We start from the raw sequence: 7,717 nt of genomic DNA on the forward strand, positions 1-7,717 counted from the left end.
CAAACTTTCTTGTTTGAAAACCTATCTAGTAGCAGGGCTAAGCATCGCTACGCAGTTTTAAAATAAAACAGGTGTCAAGGACAGGATAACAGATATCAAGGTAGTAAATGCAGCAAGTAGGTTAACCCAATTCTCAACTACCTAATGCAGCATTTTCAATTCATAAGTGATAAAAGATTTAAAACATCCAAGGAGGGGTTAATGCATCCGGGGCTTGCCTTGGTTGCAGGGCAGAGAGGGACCCTCGGAGACTTCCCAAGTCTCGGATCCGACTTCCTCGAACGGAGCACCGACCTCGGGGTTCGGTTCAACGGGCGCTCCTTCGGTCACGGACACTATACGCAAAATGATGAATGCTTATGATATGCGTATGGCAATTATGCAAGATGGACCGAATTAAGTACGATTTGCCTATTTAATGCAATACAGAATTGTCACTAAATAAAGTTGTTTAATAACTTAATATTCTTACCCAAGAGGTTTCATCTGTAAACTAAGACTTTACTTAATTCATAATTATCTTAAATTAACTAATTATTAATCCTATTTATCTTAATTAATTCTTAATTAATTACTAATGACAGTAATTAAGCATTAAGGCTAAATAATAATTACATGCCATGGGTCATTAGGGTTAATGACCTCAGGTCATCACACAATCCCAAAATCACTCAACCCTAATCATGAGAATTTAATTAATTATTATTTAATGGTTTTGGAGTTATTACTTAAGTACTAAATAAGGGTTTATTAGTATTCTAATCAAACATTATCCAAATGTCATCCAATTTTGTGTGGAGCCAGGGAATAATATTCAGAGGCTCCCCACAATTTTTGGTGATTTTTGGACACACAAATAAATTATTAAAATTCCTAGAAGTTTTATTCATTAACTAAAAGAGCAAATTTTTACAAACATGCAAACTACCAGAAAATAGAACTTAATATTTTTCTTGGGTTCTACTTACTTTAGAGAGCCTACACAAAAATTTCCACGATTTTTGGATTAGCACACAATTAATCACATAATTTCAAACATCAAGCAATTTTAATCAAAAAGGAAAAAGAAAAGCAACACTGTTGCGCAGGCGGCCCACGGGGGCACGGCCCAAATCGGCCTGGGAGCAACCTCCCGCGCGGACTGCGCGCGCCGCGGCCCACAACCGCGCTGCGCAGGCGGCCCACTGGCTCGGCCCACACCCGCGCTGCGCGCGCCACCCCTCCTCTCTGAGCGGTCACTGACGAGCGGGTCCCGCTCGTCAGGCCCTCTCTCTGCGGGACGCTGACGGGGCGACCCCACCCGTCAGCTGCGTCCTCCCCGCGCACGGCGGTTCGGCCCCGGCTCCGGCCGCCGTTGGCGAGGGTCTCGGCCGGAGTGCGCGTGCGCATCAGCTTCGCTTCAACTCCGCGACCCTGTGGACACCTCCTACCCACGCTCTACCCTACTTCTTCCACCTCGGTCACGAGAATGGCGGGCAGCCGCCATGGCCGACCCTCGGCCAGCCGCTAGGGCCCGATAGAGTGTAAGCCAACGGCCGAGCGAGCTTCCATAGGGGTTGGGGAGGGTGGTGCTCACGCTGCAAGGCTCGGAGAAGCAGCTGAAGCCGCTGGCGACGGAAGCAGTGTCGTCGGGCGGGAGCTCTGGCTCCGGCAAGCTTGTTCCGGCGATCCTGCTCACATTCAAGGAGAAGGAGCGAGAGCATGAGCAACCGGGGCACGGAAGGGACTTGAAACAGTCGCCAGCGGGGTGTGATACTCACTGGAACACCGTGGCCACGGGAAGAGCTCCGCGGCGGCGGTCTCGGCCGGAGTTGGAGAAGAGCAGAGAAGTTCTGGCGACTGGGTGGGTTAGAGAGGGAGCTTGGGGGTGCACTGGGTCCGCACGAAGGTGACGAAGACGCTGGGTTGCTCAATTTGGCTCGGGAAGGAGTGGTTATGGCGAATTGAAGAGGGGAGCTCGTCGGGGTTCTCTGGCTTAGGATGGAGGAAACGCGCGGCGGCGTCCACGCTGGTGCTCAAAGGGGAGAAGGGAACGAGCCTGGGGCGTCCACGTCGCCTGGCGACGCAGGCAAGCAGGCAGCTGCGTGCCCGCACGGGCGCTCGCGGTGCTGCGCGCACGGCGGCCGCGCTGGACAGGGAGCCGGTGATCCCTATCGGGTCACTGTAGCAACCCTTATCCCCTCTTTTCTGGATTTTGTGAAATTCAGCCGAAATTTGAACTGAAGTCAAGTTTGTGTCAAAACAAAAGTTGTTCCAAATTTTATAAGCTACAAAACATGTTTTGGTGACCAGAGCTGATTTTGAGTGTAACAGGGTGAATTTGGCCAAACAGTTTGAAAATCAAACTCAAATCAAAGAAATTCCAAATTTTGGAATTGGGGCAAAACAGAATTTCCAAAATTACTTTTGATTTTGTATAACAACTTGAAAAACTCCCAACATGAAAGTTGCTCAACTTTTTGTGCTCTACAACTTTCATGTTGACCACTTTTCAAAATTCCAAATGGATTTTGAATTGGGGGTTTAAGTTGGAAAAGGGGACACTTTCTGGAAATCTGTATTTTCAAAATTACTTTGAATTTTGTATTGAAACTTCAAAAACTCAAAACACCAAAGTTGTACATCTTGCCAGGATCCACAACTTTGCTTTTGAACTCAACCTCAAATTTTGCTTAGTTTTTGAATTACACCAAAGGGGGCAGTTCTAGGGTTCAAAATCAGGGTTTTCCCCCCCTTAGCCCTTCGGAAATCTTTCACCCTAGGGTTTTAGCATCCAACACAAGCATCCAAACACAATGTAAGCACACTTTAATTCCCTAAGCACAAGCACTCAAAGTAAACTTATTTTAAATTGATGCATACTAATGTGCTTTAACAATTATGATTTGCAATGCTCATGATGACATGATCCGTTTTTAGTAACCGTAACATCAGGGATGTTACAGTCCTTCCCCCTTAAAGAAATCTCGTCCCCGAGATTTAAAACCTTAGGGTAAGTAATGGAAAAGGAAATTTGTCAAAACTCTTTCATCTTCAACTTTTCCATAAGGCAAGGAATTGGGGAAAAATACTTCACTATATGCATATATGTACATTAAGTACATGGCTTTGGCGACTCTGTTTCTTCACTGGAGTACATTCTCTGGTTATCATATATTGTCTTGAAGAGAAGCATAGAATTCAGGAAAATTTTCTAACAAGTAATCTTCAGATTCCCATGTGGCTTCTTCTTCAGAGTGCTGGCTCCATTGTACTTTATACCATTTGGTGGTTGTCCTTCGAGTAACTCTAGCTTTTTGATCCAGTACTCGGACAGGATATTCTGAATAAGTTAGATCTGGTTCAAGCTTTACATCTTCGATATCTTGAACTCGATCTGGTACCCGAAGACACTTTTTCAGTTGAGACACATGGAACACATTATGTATCCCGGATAATCGTTCGGGCAGTTTAAGGCGGTAAGCGACTTGCCCACATCGGTCAATAATTGGAAATGGACCAATGTAACGAGGCGCTAACTTGCCTTTAACACCAAAACGATTTACTCCTTTCATTGGGGATACTTTCAAATACACATGATCACCTTTGGCGAACTTCAATGGTCGACGTCTTTTATCAGCGTAACTTTTCTGTCGGGACTGAGCAACTTTCAAATTATTTTGGATTTGTTTCACTTTGTTCTCAGTCTCTTTCACTAAGTCAACTCCGAAGAACCATCTTTCTCCAGGTTCTGACCAGTGTAATGGAGTTCGACATCGGCGACCATACAGTGCCTCAAAGGGAGCCATTTTGATACTTTCTTGATAGCTATTATTGTAGGAAAATTCTGCTAGAGGCAAGCAGTCATCCCACTTATCTGGAAAATTCAGGGCACAAGATCTTAATAGATCTTCTAGGGTTTGATTTACCCTTTCCGTTTGCCCACCAGTTTGAGGGTGGTAGGCTGTGCTGTATAAAAGCTTAGTACCCAGGGACTCATGTAAACATTTCCAGAACTGGGAGACAAATTGTGTGCCTCTATCCGACACTATTGTCTTTGGCACTCCATGCAGACTTAGAATACGGTCGAAATAAATCTTAGCATAGGTGGAGGCAGGATACAATAACTTTACCGGCAGAAAATGTGCTGTTTTGGTGAGACGATCTACTATGACCCAAATGGAATCAAAGCCCTTGGCCGTTTTGGGCAATCCTACTATGAAATCCATACTTATGTCATCCCATTTCCACGTGGGGATAGGCAAAGGTTGCAACTCCCCAGCGGATTTGAGGTGAATGGCTTTGACCTTTCGACAGGTGTCACATTGGGCCACATAGCGAGCTATTTCTATCTTCATTTTTGTCCACCAAAACCTTTGCTTCAGGTCCTGATACATCTTATTGCTTCCCGGATGAATGGAATACCTCGTGGTATGAGCTTCATCTAGGATTTGCTGCCGTAACCCAGGTACCTTTGGAACCACTAACCGGTTCTTGAACCAGATTACTCCCGCCTCATCCACCTTAAAGTCTGTGAGTGCTCTATTAGAAATCTTCTCTTTAAGATGTCTCATGCCTTTGTTTTCTTTTTGTGCCTTTATGATTTGAGCCTCGAGATTGAAATCAATCTTTAAATTGGAAAGGCTTCCTTGGGAAATCATTTCTATTCCCAAGTTCTCTAGCTCTTGGCACAAAGTTATATCCCTAGGCTTCACTGTTAAGCAATTACAGTGAGCCTTACGACTGAGGGCATCCGCTACTACATTTGCCTTGCCAGGGTGATAATGCACCTCAAGGTCGTAATCTTTAATCAGTTCTAGCCACCTTCGCTGGCGCATATTAAGCTCAGCTTGAGTAAAGATATACTTCAAGCTTTTGTGATCTGTATATAGATGACATGTGTTTCCCAACAAATAATGACGCCAGATCTTCAATGCATGTACCACGGCGGCTAGTTCGAGGTCATGGGTCGGGTAATTCTCTTCATGAGGTTTGAGTTGCCTGGAAGCATATGCAATTACGCGACCCTCCTGCATCAGCACACAGCCTAACCCGATTCCTGATGCGTCACAATATACATCAAAGGGTTTTTCAATGTCTGGCTGGGCTAAGACAGGTGCAGTTGTCAACAACTTTTTCAGAGTTTGAAAGGCTTGCTCACATTGGGGTGACCAAACAAATTTTGTTTGACTTTTGAGCAAGGTTGTGATTGGTTTGGCGACTCTGGAAAAGTCTGGGATAAAACGACGGTAATATCCCGCCATGCCCAGAAAACTATGGACCTCGTGTACCGTAGTCGGGGGTTTCCAATTCAACACATCTTCTACCTTGCCTGGGTCTACAGCGACGCCTTCCGCTGATAACACATGACCCAGGAAATGAACTTTGTCCAGCCAGAACTCACATTTGCTGAACTTGGCATATAGCTGATGCTCCCTGAGACGGGTTAGCACGATTCTCAAGTGTTCAGCATGCTCCTTCTTAGTTTTGGAGTAAATCAAGATGTCATCGATGAAGACGACCACAAATTTGTCTAGTTCTGGCATAAAGACAGAGTTCATCAGGTACATAAAATGGGCCGGTGCGTTAGTCAACCCAAAAGACATCACCAAGTATTCATACAACCCGTAACGGGTTGTAAAAGCAGTCTTGGGCACATCTTTCGGCCTAATTTTAATTTGATGGTACCCTGATCTCAAATCAATTTTTGAGAACACTTTGGCCCCAGCTAGCTGGTCAAACAGTAAGTCAATGCGGGGCAATGGGTACTTGTTCTTAATCGTCACCTCATTTAGGGGACGATAATCGACACACAGCCTTAACGTGTGATCTTTCTTTTTCACGAACAAGGCTGGGCAACCCCATGGAGAAGAACTGGGCTGAATAAAACCCTTCTGTAGCAATTCTTGTAATTGGGTTTTTAATTCGGCCAGCTCTTTTGGTGCCATTCTGTAGGCCCTTCGAGATATTGGGGCCGTTCCCGGTTTCAATTCTATACTGAATTGTACATCCCGGTCCGGAGGCAGACCTGGTAAGTCTTCAGGAAATACATCCGGGAAATCGCGAACTACCGGGATATCTTTAACTTCAGACACCTTAGCGGCATGAACTTGCCCACTTGTCCGTTTGGGAGTAACTAATTGGATTAGCAAATAAGAACTCTCATTGGGCAATGGGATTTTAATGGTTCGGTGCAAAGTGTCTAGCACAACCCCTCGTTGCGCCATCCAGTTCATGCCTAAGATGACATCAATTTCTTGGTCCTTAAGAACAATCATGCTAGTAGGAAAATTGTGCCCACCAAATTCGATGGGTACTTGGTGAACCATTTCTTTAGACATCAGCCGTCCTCCTGGCGACTGTATATAAAAATGATCTTGTGTTTCCCCAATGGGTATGCCATGCTTTAACACAAAGGTGCGATTTATAAATGTATGGGATGCACCGGAATCAAAGAGCATTAAAGCAGGATGCTTGGCAACAGGAAACGTACCCATCATCACTGGTTCACCCTCTGGAATTGTCTCCACTTCAGTATGGAAGACTTGCCCTGTCTTCTTTACCGGTCTACCTTTCTGTATCTGTTGCCCTTTTTGAACCCCAGTTCTGAACTGACCCTGCTGGGGTTGGACCATAGGTGGCCTTGGAAAGGTAGGGTTGGTTTGACGAGGAGAAGGGCACTCTTTAGAGAAATGCCCAGGTTTACCACAATTGAAGCAAGGGTAATTGTGGCTGGGCGGAGCAGTAGGGCGAACACCCGGGGCGTTCGGCTGGCGTGGTGCAAAAGCGATGGCAGTAGGTCGAGAGTATACCTGCTGCCCAGGTCTGTACTGTGGAGGGGAGAAAGGACCACGATAAGGTATCGGCGTTTGGAAACGTCCGTGGCCTTGTGGATGATAAATGACCCTCTGGCGCTTTTGACCGCGACCAGAGAAAGAAGAGGAAGCAGCCTTCTTCTTGGCTTCCTTATGTTTCCTATTCTTTTCCTCTGAGGCGATAGCAATATTTACCGCCTCATAGAAAGTAGCATTTTGGCATGTGGTCATCATGGTCTGAAGTTTAGTATTTAGACCACGCATAAAACAGGCTTTCCTCTTTCTGTCAGTGTTCACATGATCCGTGGCATATTGAGAAAGATGATTGAACCTTGCCACGTATTCCATAACACTTTTGTCGCCTTGCTGCAAGGCGAGAAACTCTTCGGCCTTCATGGCCATGAGCCCTTCGGGGATGTAGTGGGCGCGAAATGCGTCCCTAAACTCGGTCCAGGTAACTTGGTGTCCGGGAGCTTGAATAGCTAAGAAGTTCTCCCACCAAGCACCTGCAGCTCCCCGAAGCTGCTGGGCTGCAAATAAGGGTTTCTGAGTTTCTGAACACTGAATTAAACTGAACTTATGCTCCATAGTTCGGAGCCAGTCATCCGCTTCTAAAGGCTCATCGGCCTTAGTGAACACCGGGGGCCTGGTCTCGGTGAAATCCACATACCGAGCCTCTCCATCCCCGTTGCGCGGTGCCCTGGAGTTTGAAGCAGGGTGTGTTTGACGCTGTGCTAGCTCGCGCAGCAAGCGAGCATTGTCAGTTGTGGCACTTAGCAGGACAGCAATGGCGTCAGCCAAAGAAGGTGGAGCAGGTGGAGGGTTGGGGATATCATCCCCTCCCTGGGATGTCCCAGCTCCATCGGATCCGCGAGTACGCATCGGCATCTGTTACAAGAATCGTAGATACCTGTTACCACGTA

The sequence above is a fragment of the Sorghum bicolor genome, chromosome 10, assembly GCF_000003195.3.
Source record: "Sorghum bicolor cultivar BTx623 chromosome 10, Sorghum_bicolor_NCBIv3, whole genome shotgun sequence".
Taxonomy (NCBI): domain Eukaryota; kingdom Viridiplantae; phylum Streptophyta; class Magnoliopsida; order Poales; family Poaceae; genus Sorghum; species Sorghum bicolor.